Below are 25401 nucleotides of genomic sequence, written 5' to 3'. Positions count from 1 at the left end.
GCATGGAAACACGTCGGTCTGGACGAACCTCCAGCAGAACCCTGCGTGCCCGTGACAAACCGCCTCGTCTCCCGACAGTTCATCTGCAAGACTACTGGGAAGAAAGGGCCTTCCAGCATTTGCAGCTCTAGCGTAGCTTTGCCCTGCGGACTGCCTAGAGTCCCGGGAGCTCTGGGGCTCCTGGTACTGATGGCAGGAGTGGCTGGGGTTCTGCTGCAGCAGTAAGAAGCCCTGGCTCCAGCTTCACACCGCAGAGCTGGGAATGTGGAAAACTTAATGGTTTCCAAGATCTCTGTCAGACCAGGAAATGTTTGAAGCTGTGGCTAGGTAGAAAGCCTCAGAGTACCAGCTCTCCTGCTCAATGTCATTTTGACATTTTTATTTTAGTCATTCGGAAATGAACCCCAGTTCCCCACACCCTGGTTTCCCCAACAGCAGGAACTTTTGAAATGCATGCTTTTCATTCCAAATGGAATCTTTTTCTTCAGGATTTCCCTCAGAAAGTGGGATTTTTGACCAGCCTGCTCCAGAAGTCGGACGAAGCAAACCTCTTGCAGCGAAAAAAAAATAGCCTTGAGTTGCTTTACTGTGCTGCTATAGACAGAGTGCACATCTGATGTGTATGAGGCTTGCTACAGGATTTGGTTATTATTTATATGGTATTACTGTAGTGCCGTTCAGTCTGTACAGCCTCTGGTACATAGTAAGAGAAAGCTGTGGTCTCAGAAAGCTGACAGCCTGAACAGGCACGAGGCAAGGGATCCTCATGCCATGTTACAGATGGGGAACTGAGGTGCAGGGAAATTAAGTAACATGCCTGTGTTCACATAGGACAGCTGTTGCAGAGCTGGGAAACAAAACTGAAATTCTTCCTCTAAAACTTGCACTAAATCAGCTGGTGGCCCTTGCCAAGTGGGTCTACTATGTTAAGCAGGTTGTTTATTGCCTTCACCAAATGACCAATCTTCCTCACCCTTGAAGTGGAATGGGAAGGAAAAACTAGGCTTTCTATAAAGGTTTCCACTCTCATTCCCTCCCAAAAAAGGCATCCTTTCACCCCACAAACACCTCCTTTAAGCATGAATGGAGGAGATCTATTTTTCAGTAAACACAACAATCCAGAGAAGGGTAATTTGTAAAAGTACCACTGTAGTTTGCAATCCAAACATAGGCCTACAATGACTGCTAACCAGGCTTCAATTACAGTAGAAGTGTTTCCAATCACTCTCTTCTAGCTTGCTGGATGGCTCTGCCAAGAACATCAGTTTTTTACGACTTAGAAATATGCTACACAATTGTATGTTATTTACTTGTAAGGAAACCTGAAATGCTTTATTTTGGTTTTTCAGTGATTTCAGGTTATAGGTTCATGACTATGATGATCATTCCAAAACCTTCTTTAGGGAGGCCTAAAAAAAAAAAAAAAAAGGAAGAAAAAAACAAAATACTGGGAGTAGGGATGTATCTAGGGGAAAAAAACTCCAGGATATAGTCATAAAAATGTAAATCTTCATGAGTTCCACTTAGTCATGCCAGCCTCAATATTCTTCCTCTAAAACTTGCACTAAATCAGCTGGTGGCCCTTGCCAAGTGGGTCTACTATGTTAAGCAGATTGAATTGTATTAGTAGATGTTAAGAATCATGAACCAAAAAAGATGACAAAGCCAGAAGGGAAATACAGAGCACCCGAGTGAGGGACTAGCGTTAGAGGGATGGGGGTGAGGAGTGGAACGCAACTAGGTTACGGAAAATACAATGTTAGCCAACTACCTCCCATTCTTACGGAAATCAAGACAGTCTGCTATATTAGTAATCAAGTACCTGATTCATAGATTTTATGGCCAGAAGGGGCTATTGTGATCATCCAGCCTGATCATCTGTGTAGTACAAGCCCTAGAACTTCCCTGAATTAATTTCTGTTTTCAGTCCAATAATAGTGGTTGAACTATAATTTGGAATCACAGTCTCGTAGGTTGGAAGGGCCTTCAATGCTCGTTTGGTCCAAACCTCTGCAGAGCTGCAGGATTTTCCGTTCCTAACAGACAGATACTTATCCAGCCTTTTGTTGAAAACCTCCAATGAAGCTTTCACATCTCTAGCTAGACTGCTTGTTCCTTTGCCCTACCGTTCCTACAGTGAGGAGGTTTTTTATGCGAGTTAAGCTGTATCTACTTTACTGTACTTTGTCTCTTCTCATGTCAAGAGAGAACACTATTTCTCCATCTTCTTCATGGCAGCCTTTCAAATATCTGAAAACTGCTATCATGATCCCCCCTCCACCATCTTCTCTTTTCCAAACTAAACACAAGTAGTTCCTGCAACTTCTCCTCATATGGCTCGTTTTCCAACCCCTTTATCATCTTCATTGCTTGCTTTTGAATCCTATTTTGTCTGCATCCTTCTTTAAAATGCAGTGCCCAGTTTCAAAATGCAGTTTAGAAAAACATCCAATTTTTTACTCAAGAATGTCCAGTGATAACAAATCCACTGCAAGTTTTGGAATTAACCACAATTCTAGTCTCGGTGAATAACTGCTATTAGAAAGCACACCTTATTTCTTATTTGAATTGTTGTCAACTTCCAGCCACTGAATTTTCCCAATACTGCAGCTAAAAGCTACTCCAGTCAACAGTAGTTGTAAATGGGTCCCTATTCACTCAGGGTACAGAGTCAAAGGCAAGTAGACATGATGCTAGCTACATCTGTCCTTTGTGTGCCATTGCCTACAGAAATTGGTGCATTTTAATTGTGTTACCCCAATGGCTTCTAGGCTTAGGACAGGACTTTGACTTCTATGCAACAGTCCTCACTTCATACACTAAACGATTGCATTAGTCCTTTTAACCAGTGTTGTACTACAAGCTCATGATCAGCTGATTATTCACTGCAACCAGCATATATAAAGTAGTCCTGCAAAGCACCCTGGATGGGAACAGAGCTGCTAATGTGCCTCTCTCCTCCTAGGTAGGCAGCACCTTTGCAGGATTTGGGGATAATCTTGATCACAACTTTGAGAGGGATTCTGTTGGTTATGATCCCATCTGATGTTTACAAATGCGATTGTTGAAACTGTCTCCGCAGCAGCTGCTGTCAGGCCTCATACATAAGGAGAAAGTGCAGCTGTGATGGTGCAAAGTCTGACTGAGCTTTCATAGTTTCATAGTAGCTAGAGTTGGAAGGGACCTAGGTAGATCATCTAGTCCGACCCCCTGCCTTGGCAGGAAAGAGCACCGGGGTCAGATGACCCCGGCAAGGTGCTCATCTAACTTCCTTTTAAAAATCCCCAGGCTAGGAGCCTGCACCACTTCCCCTGGAAGCTGGTTCCAGGCCCTAGCCGCCCTGACTGTGAAGTAGCGCCTTCTAATATCTAATCTAAACTTACCCTCCGCCAGCTTGTGACCGTTATTCCTGGTCACTCCTGGCAGCGCACGGGGGAACAGGGACTCCCCCAATACCCGCTGATCCCCCCTGACCAGTTTGTAGCAGGCCACAAGGTCCCCCCTTAACCTTCTCTTGTGGAGGCTAAACAGGTTCAGGTCCCGTAGCCTCTCCTCATAAGGCCTGCCCTGCTGACCCTTGATCATACGAGTGGCCCTCCTCTGAACTCTTTCCATATCGTCCACGTCCCTCTTGAAGTGTGGCGCCCAGAACTGGACGCAGTACTCCAGCTGCGGCCTGACCAGTGCCGCATAGAGGGGGAGGATCACCTCCCTGGACCTGCTCGAGATGCATCTGTAGATGCATGACAGGGTACGGTTGGCCTTCTTGACTGCCTCCCCACACTGCCGGCCCATGTTCATCGTGGAGTCAATGACGACTCCAAGATCCTTTTCCGTCTCCGTGCTGGCAAGAGGGGAGTTCCCCAACCTGTAAGTGTGGTGCTGGTTCTTCCTCCCCATGTGCAACACCTTGCACTTATCAGTGTTAAACCCCATCCTATTCTCATCCGCCCACCGTTGCAACCTGTCAAGGTCAGCTTGTAGCCTATTGCACCCTTCTAGTGCACCCACATCCCCCGACATCTTAGTGTCATCAGCAAACTTGAACAGGGTGCTTTCTACCCCGTCATCCAAGTCACTGATGATCATCCAAGTCACTGATGAGCAGGCACCAACTGGGCATGCTCCAAAGGAGTTGTAACTATTTACAATATGGCATTTGACTGGTCCTTTATGAGGAAGAAAGGTTCCTAACTATGGGCCAGATCCTTTTCAATTTGCATAAATGTATTCATAAAAGTTATGAGTCAGTGTATAGTCTGATACTTTTACTGCTGATGCCTAATACCTTGACTCAGCTGAAGCCAGTGGAATAACCCCGGATAAGTTTCCAGTAAACCAGAGTCACAGCATCAGAATTTTATCACAAACTATCACTAAAGTGTTTTCCAAAAAAATATCCTTCTTCCCCAAGGGCTAAAATTTAGCATAAAATAAATTTCAGCCTTTGCCAGGAATGTTACTAGGAAATGAAAACTGAGTTATCATGGGTCTCCATAATTTCTGCCACATTAGCTCTAGTGTATTGGCTACTGTGCACTGCAATATACATTATTTAAATGAAGCATAATAAATTGGTATTCACAGGCCTCCAACTATACTGAAGCCAAACTGACATTACTTCCAAAATTCATTTACAGCAATAAATATAGGTTTTACATTTGGCAAGAAGACAGAAGCTTTAACAGAAACTTGGGTAAAACATTAAATTATTATTCCCAAATATCAGCCTTAATAAGACAGTTATTAGATGTGGAGGAACACAATAATGGTTCCCCTTAAACTATATTTATTGTAGATTAGTAGCAGTTACATCATAATAAGTCTATTCCATCCTTGTTAATCCTAAATTAAGAGAAATAAATGTATATCCCATCAATTAACATGTCAGCATTGGAACACACAGCTTCTGTAAATGTAATTGAAATAGAATGTGGCCTATTAATCCTTGGTAATCATGGGACTTATAGTGCAAAGACAAACCTATGATACCTGATTTTTCAAGTGACAAATTCAAAAAACTGTCTGATTTCAAGGTGGGAAAAACAAATGGCTAGTGAAGTGCCTGGACCACCATATGCTATTGGAACGGAAAACTCTCAAAGCAAAACCTTGGGATTGGCTCGTAGATTCATGGCTGCAGGGCTGGAAGGGACTTGCAGATCTTCTAATCTGACCCCCTGCCCTGGGCAGGAGAGAAAATGGGCTCAAATGACCCCAGCTAGGTAATCGTCAAGCCTCCTGTAGAAGACCCCCAGGGTAGGAGCCAGCACCACTTCCCTTGGAAGTTGGTTCCTGCTCCTAGCCGCCCTGACTGTGAAGTAGTGTCTTTCAGGACACAGAGCATATCCAGGCAAACACAGAAGTGAACGGAAGGCTGAGTGTGAGGGAACAAAGGGTGGAAGCAGATGAAACTGGGTAAGCGAAAAAGACCCACAAAAAGGCTGCCACTGAACCAAAGGCACAGCACAGTGAATTACAGGGAGCCAGCTTATTTGTATAATTATGCCCACAGCATGCTGGAAATGAGCTTAGCTAGAACCCTGTTTCTGTCTGAACATCCTTCTTCCACAGTTAGTCATAAGAGGGTTGAACAGGCTGCTGGCAAGTGGCAATTCTTCAGCACATTTCATTTAGAGTCTGAGCTGCCCTGCTAAGCCTACGCCTTGCCTTCAAGTCCTGTCTTTGATCCTCCCTGCCCAGACGCTTTGATCAGCCTCGCCCTTTGGTGACCTTCACCCTTCTGCTTCCTTTCCATGCCCTGATTCCCGTGTAGGTCAACTGTTCCAGATCTCACCTCAGTCTCTGCACCCTGGCTCTCCCTGACTTTCAACTCTGCTCGAGGCAGGCACTGGAGTGCCCATATCCCGATCTCTGATTTCCTAATGTGGAAACATACAGTATTTCCTGCAGTGACACTCAAATGTTGGCATCTAAATACTAATTGCTTATTTTTAAATTATATCATGGGCCCATCAGAACTATCTATGAGCTGAGCATATGCCCAATGTGAAAAATTACCAACAACTAATTAAATAAAATTGCATGTGTGAGTAACATGCGAGAACCCCTTCAAACCAAACATGTTACACAGATGCTGGGCTTTCTACTGTGGCCCACAGCCCTGGTCTCTGGATTCTGATCTCTTGCTACAGGGCTCTGTGAAGCTAAGCTGGGTTTAAGACTTCATGTAAGTGAGATGAGAAGAAGGTCTGTTGTGTTTTTGTGGAGTAATAAGAGACTTCTGGAGTCATGGAGAATGCCCTCCACTCCTCCGCGCCTTGACATTCAAATCTAGGATCTTATCAAGATGATTCATGCTGATCTCAACTATCATGATAGCACATGACAAAAGAGGCTGTCAAAATGCTGCCAGCTGCCCATGCAAACACCAGAGAGCCTTGAAAATTGGGCCACGTAATTCAATTCTAAACAGGGCAGAAAAGCAAAGCATACCAACCCAGAGGAGCCTCAAAATGAGCAAGAAGGAAACCTTAGAGGGAAAATGGGTGACTCTCAGAGTACTAATGTTTGGGGATTTTCCAACAAGAGTCAATTGCTGAGCGATGACCTTCATATGTAGGGGAAATGGAGCTTTCTTCATCCAAAGGGGAAAAAGGAAAAAAACAGATGAAAAGAAAAAGAAAAACACATTTGTCATACAATACAAGTAGTTCAAGTATTTTGGGAACAGATTTACCATCTCTCAATTAAACATGAGGCAGCATGACTGTGCTTTCATTGCACAGTAGTTTCCACTATGATAACAAGTCCAACAACTGCTTCATTGTGGGCTGTGCAGAAATGAGAGGGACTCCCACAGTGCATATTAATGACTGACCTCTGATGTAATCAGGGGAAAAAATAGCACCCAACAAAAATTACAGTTTTCACTGCAGCATGGAAGACATTTTTACTGCCACATAGGAACTATCAGGGGAGAGCAGCTACTACAGTGGGGCTCAGCTTAAGGAGTATGTACTGCATCTCTGTTGTAATCTCAGAATGGGCCTCCTGTACTAAAGAAATATCTCCTCACTTTTTCAGATCTAATAAAGATTTTCTCGAGACTGCTTCTTTTTTCCTCCCTCTAAGAACCTGCGTGGCCTATTTCACCCAGGGAGAGGATTTTGCTGTACTTGCTGACTTTTTCTGTTCCAGCTTTGAGGAAATGCAGCAAACCACCTACTACAGCTTACCAGTGTTTCCTCTAGTAAAAAGCGCAACCCTGCTTACGCAAACATGTCCCCAGAAACAAGCTTTCATAAGCATTATACACCATAATCCTGAAAATACTTGTGGTTGCTGTAAATGTTTTCTCTCCTGGTATTAGCAAGTCAAATTATTTTCTACTCTATGATTAGCCTCTTTTGCACTTAAGGAACAGGAATTCCAACAGAGTTGAAAAGCAAAATTGGGCTTGGTGGAGAGCAGCCTGTGAGAAACGTGAAATGGTGCAGGTAGAGAATAAAGACCATTCAGTATTAAAGCCCATTAATTAAGTTACATTGCTATTAGGGCTGAACAGACTAGTCCAAATAAAGCTAAAAAGTCATCCTGCAGTTTAACCTCGCACTCGATTTAACTCTATTTTTGGAGGATCAGTGAAGCAGGGTTAGCTTTTCCATTTCCATGTAGTGCTGCACTTTCTGAGACTTGAAGTGGAAATACCAAGTGACCAGGAAACAGAATATTCTCATGGCAGTTCTGATCTACCCGGTACCTGAGAGGAAGTTTTAGAAACCATACAGGATCTCCAGACTTCAGATAGGCTGCCTGAAGGCATTTCAACTTTGGGATGTTTGTCCAAATGGATCTTTGCATCTTTCAGTCCTTTCCATCCCTTGAAAAAGAGGAGGGATGGGTACAGAGAAAAACAGAACTATTGCTTTGCGCCCATTTCCCATACGCCAGTTTGCAGAAGAGCTGGATTGCGCAGGGTGGGTAGTAGCTGCATTTCTGACACAGAATTTACTCTGAACGTGCCCAGGAATTTCAGGAGACATCCTGACTTCAGTGCTCCCTCTTGGCAGTGCAGCTCCACAGCAATCCTTCCTATTGGCTGTGCATCAACAGGGTTCAGTATATTCCTCAGGCAATGCTCCCATTTGAAAAAACAACCCAGAAGAATTGCCTGAGTGCCAGGCAATTGATTCAAATACCTCCATACCTCTGATTCAAAGCCTGTTGAAGCCAATGGAAAGCCTCATGTTGCTCCCAACCTGCAAATGTTTTACAGATTTATATTTTCTGTCACATTAATGCATAATAATAGAACAATAGCTGGTGGTAAGCCAAAGCAATTCAGCCTGGAGTGTGCATCTGTGAGGTGGCTTGCTAGTGGTATTCTCATAAGCTAGGCTTTTCATCAGTCTGACCTCACTGTCAGGTGGCATGGCCTGCCATGGCTGAGAAAGGCATGGTGGTCATTAAGAGTCATCCCAGCATACTTACATGATGCTATCCTTCTGGAGTACAATGTTCATCTGCGGCTCTTAGAATAAAATAAGTCACTCACTGGGCACGTCTACACATGCATTAATGTGCCACTGCTACTGCACATTGTTTAGTACATCTAATATGAGGTACTATGTAAATGCGCAGCAGCCAGCACTAGTGCACAGTAGCAATAGCCCACTGAGTTTTTGTGATGCTTACTGCACAGTAGACTAATTCTACTGCGCATTAGCATGCTCTTTGTCATGACAAGCTAATGTGCAGTAGAATTAATCTACTGTGCACTACATGTCTCATGTAGACGCACCCAGTAAATGGTGGTATTACTCTAAAGTGCTGTTTCACTCTCTTTTCCCCTATCTTTTCTACCCTTATGCAAGGAAATAAGACATGAAGAAAACATCTGGGACAATATGGGTGCAGAACATCTCTACATAAGAAGTCATACAAGCTAGCTGGGATATTTTTCAGTAATGTCCACCCAGAAATAACAAAAAAGTGTGCAAAATCTGCAAAGATTGACTTCTACCCAGGACTCTTACCCAAATCATTACCAGCTGAGAGGCATGGAGGCTGCTTTTTATCTCACTTTTAAAAGCTGATGACCATGAACCAAGAGGATCATGTTTCTAGGTTGGACTATGTCTGCATACCAGACTCCTGCAGGGCAGGGCCAGGCATGAGTGGGTGGACTCTACTACTTGGTGGAACCTCTTTAGTTAGTCTTACCATTTGATTACAAGCAATTGCTGTTGGAGATGCTATAAAAATATTATTGTCTTAAATGTTCTGCATTACACCTCCATACTACATATTGCACTGTTAACCCTTTCTGGCTGTCCTCTTTGCTGCTGTGTGTTACACGACTGGAAAAAAACAAAGCTCGCTAGCTTATCTCCTTCTACCAAGTTTCATCACAGATACCTGGCTCTTATTCAAGTGTGGTATGTGGGATGCTGCCATTCACTAATGACAACCATGCCGTCCTACATATTCCCTCCTCTACTGGCAAGTATTTCAACGCTCTGGAATGTCTGGTTATGTGAAAAGCACTATAGAAATACAACTTGACCTTATTGTTATTGTCATGAAACTAAAATTACTCCTTCAAAGCTCACTAGCAAAATTACTCGATAAAAGACCCTATTGAAAGGTTGATTCCATAGATAATCAGATATGGACATAGGCCTAAAATCTGTGCGACACCAATGAGGTTCCTACAACAATGAAAGTGATGCTTTATTATTAGTGATAGGCCTCATGAATAATCTACTTGGCAGCTGTAATGAAAGGAAAAAAAATCCAGTGTCAAAGGAAATGTGCATGATTCTAGCTAAGAAGTAGCAGAACATTAATGTTTGTATAAGATAGAAAAAGAATTAGGGTTTTTTTTGAAACGGCATAAACACCAATTAGAGAGGAACCCCCTTATCTGAAATGTGACGTTTATATTCACAGACACTGGTAAGAGCGCTGCAGATCCTTAGGGACCTACAGAACGTACCCACAATGAACTCAGATCGGTCTGACAGTCTCTGATCTTCTTTAGATTTCCCTGACCAGTTAATAAACATAAAATTGGGCCCAATCCTAAATTCCTTCTCCCCTCAAAACTCCCATCACGTGCAATGGGAGTGTTGAGAGCAGCGAGAAAGGCAGGATTGAGCCCACAACACTTTTGTCATACTCCATTACATTATGCTGTTGGCTGATATATGGTGACTTTCCACGCTAAAATTTGGCAGACAACTTAAGAACTGGATGTTCACAGAAAACAGGTCATTTTTACTTGCACATAAAATAGCAACAGTCTCAAGTCCACAGATCTGCCAGGGCAAGAGGATTCTCTGGTGGATTTGGTTTGCGTAAATACAACATACACATAAAAACTTCTGATATTTTCATTTTCTGAACTGAAGAGCAAAGAATTTAAGGCACCCAATGAATTCACACATTTCTTGGAGGCTAATGTGGAATCTCAGCCCACGGAAAGGAATGTGTGTGAAAGGGTAGAAAATATAAATATCTAAGAACTACTTCCTCATATAAAAAGAGAGAAAAATTGTAGAGAGAGATGGAGATATTTGGTCAAAATGCACCTTGAGGGGGATTAATATTTGCTTGAGTGTTTTTTAAAACTATACAGCCCCAACTTCATAATTTATTTCCATTTGCAGGTTTCAAACTAGACATAGCTGCAAACTATAGTGGTAATGTCTATAACTATTATGGGGCTGCCTACTACAATTTAAAAGGCATAGTCAAACAAACAGCAAAGGTATAAAACATCTACTAATGTAAGGTTTTGCTGAGACCTATTTCGTTGTGCTGACTCCAAAGAAGCAGCAGTAACAGCATCAAAAATGTGTCTACCTGGACAGGGAAACGTAACCAGTCCTTTTGTGACTTTATGGAATGTGCCAATGATACTGCGGTGGTTTTTCCTTTAGTCTTGGTTCTTCTTTGTTAAAATGTGCACTGGAATTATTTAGGTTATTGTCATGGTAAAAGGAAAGCATGGAAAACTGCACACCTCCAGCAAAAATAAAAGTAAAGAAACAAATAAATGACTCCTCTCCCACCACTGCAAAAAATAAAAACATCTTTTCTTTTTTTGTTGTTGCTTTTTATTATGTGTCGAAAGGGCATCTGTTTCTCTATTTGGCAGTTGCCTTTTTGTTGTTCCATCAGCAAAAATTTGGTTTTGGTGCCTCAGAATCACATACCAATGGGCAAAAGAACGTAACTACGGGTACATACGCATTTGCTACACCCAGTCTAGGTTTAGGCAGCTTATTTTAAGCCACCCAAACCTAGACCAGAAGCACACCTGCAGCCATTCGTCGCTGCTGGAGTGGCGCAGACAGCCAGAGGTAAGTAACTTGGGGTGGCAGAGAGAGGGGTAAATCAGGGAGCTAAAAATAGGTGTGGAGATGGGTAGAAACAGCACAGCCCTGGGACTGTGCTAGGGACACCTACAAGCATTCACTAGATTGAGTTAACTCCTTTGCAGATTGGGTTGACCCCTTTCCCAATTGGTGCACCATTTATTTTTTGGCTGATTTAAGCCCTGTGAACGCCTGCACAAGCAAGAACGTTTAGATTGACCTACTTTGGCTACGTTGAATTAACTAACACTTGTACATAGCCTATAGTCCTACCTCAGTAAAAAAAAACGTGAGTATCTGCTTAGCTTTAAGCAGGTGCTTTAATTTCATGCAAGTCAAGAGAAATTCACATGATCAGTATTTCTGAAAACCAGGTTGCTAACCTGTAATTTCCCATCAGGATTTCTAGCAACCAACTGTCTTTGAATTACCCTTATCTTCTCTAAAAGTCTGAAGGGGCCTACAGCCTATGTTCCCACCCCTCTATGCTACCTTTTTTAAACTAATGACATCTTTATCTCTTAATTCTGGGAACTCAAATTAAATGGTTTCATGGTCTCCGTCCACATATTAGAAGCCACATCTATAACTCATAAAGAACATCACTTGACACCCAGAGACACTCACATTAGTAGGCACTATTAAAACATTAAACAGTAAAAGATCATGGTGAACAATCTTCCCCCGCACACATTAGCCAGGACAGAAATATGGTAGCCTAGTGGAGGCAAAGACTGCACTGGCTCTGCTCACGTTGAGCCGGATTCCTGGAAGACATGGCCTAATTTCCTGGAGCAATAAATGCCTTAACTTCTCCTATTTATTGTAGGAGGACTGTTTCTCTCAAAAAGTCAGGCTCATGTTTTCTAGGAATGTCAACCTAACGTTTTGTGGTGCTCATTCAAAAATTGTCAGACAAAGTGGCAAGGAAGGAGGAAGGCCTTTAAGGAAGTACCGTCTCCAGTAAAACTCCCTTGCCATGTTATCTGGTAATGCTTTCCCTGTCATGCCATCATTTATGGACTGGTAAGTAAAGTGGTTCAGGATTGTAACAGACAATCATAACAGACAGCTCAAGGCAGAACTGATTCAATCTTTGCAGGTTAGTTTAAGCTGCATAGATTGAACTGATAAGCAATTGAACAGACATTCACTTTTGATTCCGGAAATGCAGCCACATGCCTGCAGTGGCCCAGGCCAGAAGCCAGAGATGGGAGTGCTACAGCATGCCTCCCTGCGCTGCTAAAGCAGGGGTTTGCAGGGGAGGTGCAAAGCATCCTGGGATGCTAGGGGTCTATGAGTTCATTTGAATCTGGAGGAGATGTGGGACAAAAGTTCAATAAACCAATTTAACCTAAATGAGTTAAGTCTAATACTACATCGTTCCAGGTTTATCTTAAACTGCTTACAGCCATTTTGAAAATGGTTTATGTGGACTGACCTTTTGTTGCATCTCAGATTTGAACTGGTTTCCGATCATTTATACCAGTTTTGTGTGTAATTTCTGTCCCTAGCCTAAAGGTGGAATTTTTTTCTTGAGGTAGGAGGCCCCTTCACTGAGGACACAGAAGAGCCGAATATTCCATATTTGTGCTTATCCAAAGAGGTAAGTAATTCAGGCTGAAGGGCTGAGGCGGCACTTAACAGTATATTTTTTAAGTGCTTGGCTTTCCTAATGCCACAAAGTGTGCTATCATATTTAACCAAATCCTAGACGACTGGGAATTTAAGATCTACCCCTTCAATAAATAGGATCTATCCATGGAAAATTACAAATTTGTTATAACTTTCCATGTATAGAATCTAATTAACGGAAGTTTGTCTTAAATATGCCCGCTCTGCCCCCCACCCCTCCCCACTGCTATAGAGAGAAAAGCAGCAGCGGGGAGCAAAAGGTCAGACCTCTGTCCCTTGCTCCTCCACTTTGTTACCCCATGCTTGTGCCAACCCCCTGCTGCCTGCCCCTAACTCCCTGTCCCTTCACCTACTGATTCCCGCTGCAGCCTGCCTCCCCCACCCCTACCTTCTCCCTGCAGCTTACCTCCCATAACCCCTAATCCTCCCTGCAGCCTGCCTCCCACTCACCCCCACCCCCATATCTTCTGCTGCAGCTCTGCTCCTGAGACAAAGAGCAGCAGCCCCAGCCCAGCCCAGCAATGGAGAAGTGGGGGCTCCTGATCTGGTTAAGTCAGGGCTAGAGGAACCAGAGCTGGAGAAGAAGGTAAGGTAGGAGGGGAAAACTGGATGAAGGCAGCAGGGCTGAAGAGACAGGGTGCAAGGGGGAACCAGGGAGTGGGCAAGGCAGGGGGTGGGGGGTAGGCACAGGAACAAGGAGGCAAGGTGAGGGGGAAGGCTGCAGGTTTTCCCCCATGAACCTGCAGTCTCTTCTGCAACCCACTTCCCTGCCAAATGAGTCACTCCCATCCGTGGCAGGCAATAGCTCAGTTCCAGCTTCAGCCCTAAGGCCAGGGCCAAAGCCAGAGCTGAACTGTGGACTTACTCTGGGATGATGCTTGAATATAAAATGAGGTTTCTTCACCCCCAGCCCCCCATGTTGATTGGGGGGAGAAAAAAAAAAAAGTCTTGTCTTGGATTTGAATAAATATTAGGAGTGTGAGAAGCGGGCCCTATTCGATTTGGATTTGGCCTAAATCAGGAACAGTGATTTGATTCGGTGATTTGAATCACTGTCCCTGATTTCATTTGGCTGAATCTCAAGATTCAATGCTGATTCAGAGAATCAGCAATTCGGACATAGACACAGCTTTCAAAGTTTTTTCTACATACCTCGAGGTACCAGTGGGGCTCGTGAATGGTGTGATCATGGGGTAGATGCAGCGTCCCACAGGAGCGTGTAGAGAGGTGGGGGTGGGAAGAGGCCCACTCCCCCCATGTGCTTGGCGGCAAACCAGGAAGTGGACTGGAAGTACTTTTGATCCACTTCCAGGTCTGTTGGGGAGTGCACTGGGGGACCCCCCTGCGCCTCCCTGGCTCAGTGATCAGCCACAGGGGGACCCAGGAAGACCCACCCCAGACCCGGGAGGCACCAGTGGCTGAACCAGAAGGGTGCAGGCGCTCTCTGGCTGAGCCGGAAGTGGACCGGAAGTACTTCTGGTCCACTTCCAGATCTGCTGCTGAGCACGCTGGGAAGCCCCCCATGCTCCTGTGGGACGCTCCATGCACCCCAGCATCACAGCATTCGCGAGCTGCCTGCTACCTAGAGGTATGTAGAAAAAACATTTAAAGCTGTGTCCGTGTCCCAATCGTTGAATATTTCCAAATCGGTTCGGAGGGTTCTGACTCAATGCGGAGAGATTAAAGGGTCCTCTGATTTGATTCAGATTTGGAGATCTGGCCACCGAACTAGGCCAAATTTCCGCTGAATTGAATCCGGGACCAAAGCTTCGCACAGCCCTAGTAAACATGGTAATTAGCGCCAGTCGTGGGGATGAGTACACCTTTCGGTTCACTAGGAATCATCCCAAAAGGTAAAATCCATTTAACCGTGTAGCAATGCTCTCCTTTCCTTGATCTGCTTACAACAGTAGTTTTATTGTCACGGCTATAAACTCAGGATGGAGGTTCAAAAAGTTAGTTACTTCACATTCATGAACTCACTCGGCTGGTTTTCCCCAGTTCATTGCAGGAATTTCTCACCTCTAGGTCAGTTGTACAAGCAAATTGCTACATTGCCTGCCAGTGGATGCTGATCACAAAGCAGTGTATTCAGGAAACTGCCAATAAACATGGATCGACACATGCATGCTTCCAGCGGCCTAAATCGTTCTTAGACTTTTGGACAGTACTCTGTGAAGTCTTCTGTACAATTCTGGGAGCACTACAGAAGGTGAAGTAGATTGCACTATGCAGCAGATCATTTAGAAATATCTCCTTCACTCATTCACGGAAACCCCAAGAAGTTGCAAAAAAAAGATTGCAGATCAGCACCAAAGGAAAAACGGCGTGCGGGAAACTGAGCCCTACCAAGAACTTGATGTAGCAGTGCCAACAGAAAGTTATATGGTTTACTTCCATCTTGAATTATAACTTTATATCTAATGATTTGGTCCCAATCTGTATTTATCTGGCAGACTTCCTGCTGTAGCTTGGTATGTTTGTCTCTGTTTTTCAATAGTCGGGGTAAGTATCTGATGGGCAGTTTTCCAGCTGGGAATAATGCTACATACTCCATTCAGTCGTGTGTGATTCTTCTTCCTCCTTTTGTGTTCTGTCATGGTGGCCGAGTAATGGGTGATGCTAGAGCCGAGCACTTAGGCATTCATGTAAGTTACTTGGCAAACTGTGCCAGTTTTTATGGTTCCTGGAATACATGCGAGGTGACCATAATTTCCTTGCATTAATTATCTGAGATCATTAGGAAGAATTCAGTGTTAGGATCTGATGTGTGAAATTCATTATTCAAGATACAATTGGTTATGTAGGCTACGTGGCATCATTTCTCTTGCAACTGAATGTCCAATCACCTACCAGCACTACTGTGCACATGAACAGAGGGCTGTGTGCTGGGTGGCAGCAGTGGTGACAGGGGCTCAGCTGGCTGCAGCCACAGCTGGGCTGGCACTGACGGTAGCTGCCATGCATGCATCTCTTCTAAGTGGGAGTCTAGAGCTAGTGCCCCACTCACGCACACCTCTTTACGTTACTGCATATGCATTTCATGTTTTGCTTCTGGAAACATTAACCCACTCAAATCCATGGAGGGAATAAATGCGACTATGGTGAGACAGTGGCCGGAGTGAATCCATAAAAACTGAATAGGTACTAGCATCTAATCAACATCCAGACAACAGGCCCTGTATATCCATGGCTCATATCTCCCTCTTATAACTGGACAACTGATTTCATACATTTTCCATCTATTATATAAATATTACACAGAGCATATTTTCATTTGCTTTAGTGCTTTATTAGATAGTCTAACACCACTATACAAAAAATTAAGAGTCAGCATGCCTAGGAGGCTGGTATAGATGCTAATTTTACTGAAGAGTAATGGGAGGCACCAGAAATGATGAGGCCTCGCTTACAGAAGCAACAGACAACACAAAGAATGGAATTCAGGAATCCTAATTCCCAGGCCCCCCCCCCTTCTAACAGTTACATAATGCTGCTTTTTGGAACTGAAACACGCATCCTAATAAAATTTGTGTGAAATATGGGATCCCCAGACATTCATTTTTGCAGTCTTACTTAAGGAAAATTCATATTCATACATGCCCTGGAAATTAGCTTCTGAGAGGATATGGGATTTCATTTAATCTTTCCCTCATGTACAATCACAGAAAACAAAATGAAAGGACCAGCTCTGAAATGCTTTTCTTGAACAACAGGTGTAACAACTTCCATGGCTCTTACTGAACCTGACTGTCAGACCTCAGTAGCATCCACGTTATCCAGCCATCAAACTATATATAAGCTTGTGACTGGTATACCTTTTCTGACCCCTTGCCTTGTGTGAGAACAGCTTTCTGAAGGTATTTTAAGGCTCTCAATCCTGGGTAAACCTGGGAAGCACAGAAATATTCAGAAGTGGCGGAATATGACCAAAAAAAATGAGAGAGAGAGAGAGAGAGAAAGAAAGAGAGAGATTGCTTCTCAATGGCTCATTTTAATTTTAAGCCAAGGTACAGTTCAAGTTTTTAGCCACTGTTCAAATCTGTTCTGATTTACCCTAAATCCCTCCACCTCCCCTAGGTTAGGCTACAATTCTTTTGGAAAAAGGTCACATCTACACATAGTAGAAGTAACAAGAATTGATAATGACAAAAGTGGAACTGATGAGTTAGATAATCGCATTTAAAATAAATGTTCTAAAAACATCTCTGCAGAAGTTCATTGTAAAGAGAAAAGGCTTTAAAGTGCCACTGGTTTTAAAAACAAAATTAAGTGTTTTCTTTTATTAAAGGATTTCTGCTGGCAGAAGGGAGAGTAAAGCCTGTAACAATATTTCAAAGTGTTCCTTAATACACATTTTCCCCTAGTAAAACCAGCAGGGAGAGTGTCCAAATAACTCTCCACTAAATGCCAGTATTATATTTCCAGTAAAAGTCTAGTTCAGCCAGGCATCAAAAATATTTTCACAGAAGAGCCTATTAGAATCAAAGTCTTATTAACTGAAGGTTGCTGTCTGCAGCTAAACTTTACCTGAATGCTTCCCTATGTGTTTTATATTCTCCATATTATGTTTGAATTTGAAGTGCATGAACCTGTTTCTTAAAATTCTGCAACATTCAAAAAACAGCTCATGGCAAAGCCAAAATAGCAGATCATATTAGGTATCTTTAAAGAACTAAATATGGCCAAGATATTTCATTATCAAAGCCAGTGCCACTGGAAAAAATATCAGTCTTTGGGGATTTTTATGACTATATCATCTGCTAAAACTAACTCCCAATGACAAAGCAGCAAAAGAAATGCGCAGTGTATATTTCAGCTCCAGTACTTGATGTTAACCATTTTTTTTTTGCAAATTTGGGAGCACAAAATATACACAGTTAATAAAGCAGAAACTGAATCTAGGAAAGACAAGACATGAGGGGAAAGCCTTGATTCGTAGAGGAAAATGGTAATTACTTTTTGCTAGTTTAATTATATTCTCTACAAAACCTCCCCATCAAATTTGGTAAAGCATGACATTGTCCCTAACTTAAAAGAATGTTCTCTCTTGGAAAAGTGAAAAAAAGGTAGAGTGTTAGATTTTTTTTTTTTCCTGGTGAGAGAAATTCAGCCTATTTAAAAAAAATAAAATAAATAAATGCAGTAAGCCTAGCTCTCCAAAAACTAACAAATGATGCTGGATATTTCTCCCTCAGTCCTGGACCTCAAACTACAGAACAAGAATAAAGCATTTGTAACTCTCCAAAAGGAGACCTTGCATTTGGAATTCACATCTCTGCCAAGTGAAAGCTTTTCTGCTGTTGTCACTGTCTCATTGTCATTCCACTCACTGCGGGTTCCCCAGGGTCCAGAACAGGAGTCCTGGCATTATTAACATAGCAGATTAATAGCAGTGGGAAAAGACATTCTCACAAACATGCTAAATATTAATAATAATCAATAACAATTTATATTTCCTAACGTGAGCTAGACAAACATACCCCAGGCATGTAAAGAGAGAGGGAGGGAAAGGGCACTGCACAGGGAAGGGACAGTATCAACAGACTCTGCAGAATAAAAAGAGAATCAGTGAATCAATGCAGGACACAGGACTAAGCCGTGAGGTGGATGTCAAAAGCAGAACTCTATTTTAAGAGGAAAGAGGTGCACATATTCAAGTAACAATGTCAGATGGATTTTTTTGTGCCCGGGCAAAAAAAAACCAAAAAACAAAAATCCCCCCTAGTGCACCAGTTTCACATCACGTGTTCAACACCACAGCTCTGCAAATGCAGTGACAATTTTCTCCTTAATTTTTTTTCACCCTTTGGGGTAATTTTGCACTTTGCAATTCCTGTTTTCCTCAAAGCATGTTACAGTGACGACGATGTCTTTTTTACAATGAGAAATACCCACATTTCTCTAAGCCACCTTCTGTGCTGAAACAAGTTAATTTTCACCACATGTGGGATCTGTTTTAATACAAGAAATCTGTGAAACCTCTTGTGTGAGAAGGTTAGCTATCAGTAGCCAAGGCATTTGCAAAAGTAGGCTGCAGAGCCCTCCTGCTTATAGAAGATCCTGAATGTACAGACTTCATCCAAGCAACTCCAACATTAATGCTTTCAAAGCTGGGCTCTAGGTTCTCCATCTTGAGACTCTTAGAAATCAGGCTATGGATTCCCACACATCACTGGGCTGATCCCTGGTAGGTCAGTACAAAGCCCATCAAGATTGGATTCATGTGAGTTTTAAAAGAATTTACAGTGAAGTGAGCTCCCACCAGGCTTTTCTTACATCTTCCTTACATCCCCAAGTATCAGACCTTCACTTCAGAATGATGTCTCTCCCCATGTACAGCTCAACGTGAAGTCTGTGTGAACCCCATCTGAACGGAAACCTATGGCAAAGCTTGTAAAATGGTAGGTGCCAGGGCCTAAGGCTTGATAACATGAAAGACTCAGACATGTAGGCATGTTATGCAAAAGTATTAAACTGAAGAACATGTGTTGCATTTCTGCATAGATGACAGGAAAATCCCCTGATTACCAGAAACGAAGACTGACAACACCACCACATGGAAAAAGCTTGTGGAGCAAAAGACTTGATGTGCTTTGACTGTCAAACTCAGGCTTCTTGGAGCTCTACCCATGAGTCGATGGCTAAGATGAGGCAAGGTCCTTAGGCATGGCTGCTGCTTACCCTTGTCTTGGAGTGGGACTGGCTCTTTCCTGCCCTCAGTTGGGGAAGTGATGGATGCCCCAAGCTGCTCCCTGGCTGCAAAGGAAGTATGGGACTCTAGATCTCCTCTAGCTGCTGCTCTCAAACTAGGAAGGACTTACAACTACCCCACCCAGGTAAGGGAGATATGGTCAGGACGCTACAAGGTGCCATTATACTCATCTATAATCATGCGCATATGCGAGGACTACCGCCTAGGCAATGTTTCTATGCCTAAAATCGTCCCAGAGGAGTATCTTTGGTTAAATTCCACACAGATCTCACCTAGGGAAGCCTCATACACACAGACACAAACTGAGTCTCTAACACAACCTTCATTTGGGAGGCTTAGGGATATTAAGAGCTACTAAGGATTGAAGCAGGAGGCTCCCAGATTCCTGAAGTGGGTGCGGGATTCAGGAACTGCCTTGATTGCCTTTTGTAAACCTCTTCCACTCGATCAGTGGGGTTTGAAAGTCTTGGTTGACTTGGAGGTTTTATTCCAACGCCATTGAATCACTCTAACCTCTCTCCAAGCCTGGTCATAAGTAATGATGCCACCCAACCCAGTACTTCTGGTCCCAAAGCATCGAAAATGATTTTCAATCTTTTCTTCCCAATTCCAAAGGCTGGAAACTTAATTAAAGAGATAATAAGGGAAACAGAATTTGGAATCTCCCATAATCACTTCCGTCCAGGAGCTGTAATTTTTTTTTGGAAATCACAAGATCTTAAATACAAGCATTAAAGGAGGCAACATTGACCCTCAGATCCATGTCTTACCTCCCTGGGTGAGGTGAACTTATAACTTAAAACAGTTCCCTGTCCTTCCCCACCCTGCCCAGATTTAACCTTACTGATTTGAACCAGTTGACTGAGGACAACTTGGCAATGTACCCTAGGAAGACTCCTAAAAGCTTCTTCTTGCTTGGCTAACAGGGGAGGATCCCTCCACTCAGAATTCAGGCAAAATCCCTTTCTGTGCCAAGCACCTTCTCCTCCAGCTATCACTGCTCCAATGGGCCACAGAAACTGCTTAAATCAAAGTCAGGAAAAATAAAATTTAAAACAAACAAAATTTATCTCAAAAGATGACAGCGAGAAACACAATGAGACCTATTTTTAAAATGCAGTTCTCCGAGCGTTCCCTTTTCTTTTTCCCTCAACATGTTTCATCTCCTGGTTTCAATGAATGTTTGTATTGTGAACGTCTCTCCATAGAGACTACCGTTTTGTAGATTTTTTTTTTTCCTGGTCACTGAAGTGCTCTTTGAAGACAGGCTTTCCTCTCTATTAAAAAAAAATAGAAAGTCTCAGACAAAGTGCTAAGCATGTGTTTAATCCTAATGCTTTACTTCACTGAAAAAGCCCATTTACAGGTCTCTTCCAACTGAGAAAGTGCCTCTAGAGTTTTTTCTTGTAATGTTCAGAAGGGGAATGATGGCAAATCCAAGAAATAACAGAGGCATAATAATACAACCAAATTTATTTTAGGCTCCTTTCTGGACATTATGCTAACCTTTAGTTATACCTTACAGCACCCACATGAAATCAGTCAGTCTTTTATCCATTTTACAGATGGATAAATGAAGGCACAGAGAGGCACAGTGACTGGTGAGATACCTAACATAACAGGGAAAAATACCAAGCAGCAAAGTCAGTTCTGGCGCAAACACCCCAAACTCTGATTATTTCCATTGGGAATTCATCCAATACTGAAGTGTTTGCTGTAACACTATAATCTCTCCCCCAACTATACAGTTGGTCCAATGAAAGCTATCACAAAGCAAACCTCGCCTTTTGTACATTTGGAGGACTGTCACAGACAACCATGGCCACAGCAACACTCCAGCCCTACTGTAACTATTGGGCCATCCAACCTGCCCGCCACACCATTCTGTTTTTACAATCTTAACTTAATGAAATACAACAATGCCTTTATTTCTGAGCTGATCTCCATAATGCCTAAATACAAAATGATCTGCAGTTGAGGGGGGACTTGAAGATGAGGGAGAATTCACTGCATACCTACCAGCATGTGTAGACAAACAGTGCCCTGCCTCAATCAGAGATTTTCCAAAGCAAGCTGAGGTGTTGCATACACCACCTGGCCCTATTTAAAGCCAATACATTATTCTAAAAGGGATTATTTATACTGAAAATGCTCCTGGGACTCCAGTATTTGTATTTCAGGGCTGCCGCATCCCCTATTTCCTCATTGCTTTAATATAGCCTGAGGCAAAGCGGGTGAAATGACTTGCGATGCCACTGTAATTTTTATCAAGGCTTGTTCCTGGTAAAAAGCCTCTTTGTTTCAAAGAAATGTGATTTGGCCTTTTTCCTCCTCTGCTCTATTCCTTGGTTAATATACCACTTCCACTTGCCTCGGGGCTAGGAAAGGTATTCCATGGAATTGCTCAAATCTCACTGTTTTTCTTCTAAATCACAACTGACTTTTTTTCCTCGACCCTTGCTAAGCACTATCTAAGCTGACAGTCTGAACTCAAGATTTTATTTCTGCCTTAACTCTTCACCTCCTGAATTGTAACACTTTCAAAGCCGCGTTAAAGAGATGCATGCCAGAACTGCCCAGTCCACTGTTGCAAAGGATAGTGATAGTTGAGAGTGAGACAAGTCAGAGAAAACCAGGCTAAGCTACTTGCAATCAGCATCAAAACTGACTGTCCCTGAAACAAGCACATTCCAGTTCATTTATTCATTTAGCATAAATTTAAAAATGAATGTCTTCTTCTGGGCCAGTAACTTTCATTGCGATTCATGCAGTTTTAAAAATTGTTTTATAGAGATAATTACAGACAAGTATATTGGGAAATAACATATATGAAAAAAATACACGCAGGTGTGCAGGGATTTAGATATAGTTATTGTGGAGACACAACACTCCTATTCCGCACTAATAGCAAGTTTCTCGTACACACACGCACAGCAACAGCTTGATCCAGCTGAAGATCAGCATGGCTGCTTTATCAGGCAGGAATTGTTTTAGGATTAGCATTGTTATTTTCAACTAAAATGCAAAGTCGGCATTAATAAGAGCATGCAAATGGAAACAGAAAATGATGGGGAATATACCACTAATAGACTCATCAAAAATATTTGACAGCTGCTGGCTTCAAGGCAAGCAAGATCAGGTCCTCTGAAGTTAAAGGAAAAGGCAAGCTCTTAACTAAAACAACAGCAAAAATAAAAATGAATTTTTAAACATACAACAACAGAAAAAACAAAAAAGCCTCAGTCTCTTCAGCGTTCTTCTCCCAGTCACTTTAAGAGGAGCCATCACTCTCTGGTTGTCACACCCAAGCAAACTAGGAATATTTGCCTGGATGGCATCAGGCTTTCACCTGCCTTTCTGTAGATCCAGTCCTGCAATGAGCACCAAGCAGACAGGTTCCTGTGCCCACATAATGACCCATTAAGAGATTAACATCTCTCAGTCTATAAAGTTAGTGTAGCTTTTAACTTCAGGGCCTAATAGTTTATTGTTGCTTCTTGCATGATACAAGTAGCTGTTTTCCAGTCACAGCACTTGCTAATGCACCCTTAGGACTGGACTGTGACAGAATCTATACCTCATTTTTTAGCCAAAAAATAGGCCTAATGCACACATGCCAGAACATTTCTGAGTGCAGTATGAAAAGAAAAATTTGAAAGCAATAACTCTAACAAGGAGCACAATTACTTTGCATGTACACAGCACCTGTCATCTTCAGAGACCCCAGAACGCTTTACAAATTTAAGCCATTATATAGCTCACTTCTAGCATCTCAGAAATGGAGTTACCTCTGGAGTGAAATTTAGGATCTTTTACTAACACAATAACACTGCTTAACAGTTCAAAAGGCAGAAATGAAGGACACCATATTCAGTTGACCCTGAAGTAGAAATTAAGTTAGATAATGTGGCATTAGCCAACATCCCATTTGTACTGTTGCTCAGGAAACTGGAGTTAAGACCCTAACGGGATCTTTAATGGCCAAAACCAGCCAGGATCTTTTTCCATGCTTCCTCCTCAGTAACGCAGTGCTCAATAGTTCCAGCAAGTGATACAATGAGAGTCTGCTCCACCCTGCAGCTCTTTAAAAAGATTTACAGGTTATATATTTTCATTAATACCCAATTGGTCGAATCTACGTGACTTTCAAAATGCTTCTGGTTTTCTTGTAGGCTCATTTTGAGTTAATTGGCCTTGATTACTACAATTTGGGGGCTTGTGTATAAATAAAATTTCTACCCAAGACCATACAAAAAAACCACAACGAAAAACAATGCAGTTTCTTCACTTAATTTGAGATGATGCCTCATCGAGTTGTTAAGAAGATGGGGGGTTTTTTTGGTTTTTTGTTCTTTGTTTTTAATATAGCTGTTTTTTTTTTAACTAGAGGAGAGAAACTCACTTTCAGGAATTCCTTGAAGGAAATTGAATGGATGCATCACATAAAATAACCTTTCCTCAAGAACAGAGGAAAACACAAAATGCTGTGGGATCACTGCTGTGCCTTATGGACTGGAAAGTGCACCTGGGTACATAATATTCAGTCCAGCGAAACGTTTGGGTGTTTTTTTAGGGTTTCCCCCTTGTTTTCCCTTCTCCAGTCCTTTAGCTTTTCTGCTCTTGTTGGAAGCCAACTATGTGAAAGCTTTGAAGTGGGAGATCTTACTACAGGTCTTTCTTCTTCCCCTTCAAGGCTCTTTAAAATGGCCTAATCTCTTTTTAGAGCTTTTTATAAATATTTGATAAAATGAATAAGGCTTTCCAGCAGGGTTGTGTGGGTTCTGCTTTCTATTTTGCACTACAATTTTCAAATCCCCCTTAGCAGGAGCATATAGGTTGAACCTAGTGTATATAAAAGGGCTCTATTGCAGCTGCCCTGAGCTTTATAATGGAAATGCCACTAATGGGGACACTACAGGTTCCCGAAAGCAATGGACCAAGAGTTGAAGCATCCGAGTCTACAAGTTTCTATAGGATCCTAAATTTTCATGACCTGCACTTCCCCATTGAAGAGAACTTGCACTATCCTGAGCTACAGTTGGAAGCCTGGCTGCAGTTTTGTCACCCTCTGAATGTTACCAATTCAGTCGTGAACAGATCCAGGGCACAGACTAGCTCAAAACAGTAAGCAGCTTTGGACAGAATAAGAAAAAGGTGATGTTTTGGAAAAGGTGAAGCAGCCCTTCTCTTTTTTGCCCAGTATTGGCAGGTAAGTGGCTTGTTGACAAATAAACACCTGTGTCTGCTTCAGGTAAGGAGATGACAACAAGTGGCTGGCAGCTGCTCTGGGGTCACTGCTTCCTGCATCTAACTGGGAGCTGATCCACACCCATACGCTGCAGTAGCTTCCGAAGCCAACATGCCTATAGGAAAGGCTGCAACTCACCCAGGGAGAGCAGGCAGACATCACTGAATGCTGGCCTCCAGTGCAAAGAGGAAGAGCTATAGAGGACTTGGGTGGGCAAAAGAGAGTGCTATGGGGCCAGCTGGATATTTTGGGATGGTAGAAGATAGGAAAGTGAATACTTCACAGTTTACTCCAGCCAGAGAGGGGGTGGCACTCTGAATGTGCTTGAAGGTGACTCTTGCTGTTATCCTGCCTTTGCGTCTTCACAGTAATTCAAGTCTTTTTTACTTGCCGTTTGCTCCCACGTTCACATACACGCACACTGCACACACACCCACTTGTAAAAAATGAGCGTGCAT

General features: G+C 42.7%; 1 protein-coding gene across 3 annotated transcripts in view; it reads right to left on the bottom strand.

Moving 5' to 3' along the window:
* The window catches only part of PRDM16 (PR/SET domain 16), a 459872-nt gene that overhangs the window by 305633 nt on the left and 128838 nt on the right, over positions 1-25401 (bottom strand). The window lies entirely within an intron of this gene.

This window comes from Crocodylus siamensis, chromosome 12 (genome assembly GCF_052110815.1).
Source record: "Crocodylus siamensis isolate JL-2025a chromosome 12, ASM5211081v1, whole genome shotgun sequence".
Lineage (NCBI taxonomy): Eukaryota > Metazoa > Chordata > Crocodylia > Crocodylidae > Crocodylus > Crocodylus siamensis.
This window is presented reverse-complemented; position numbering and strand designations above follow the sequence as displayed.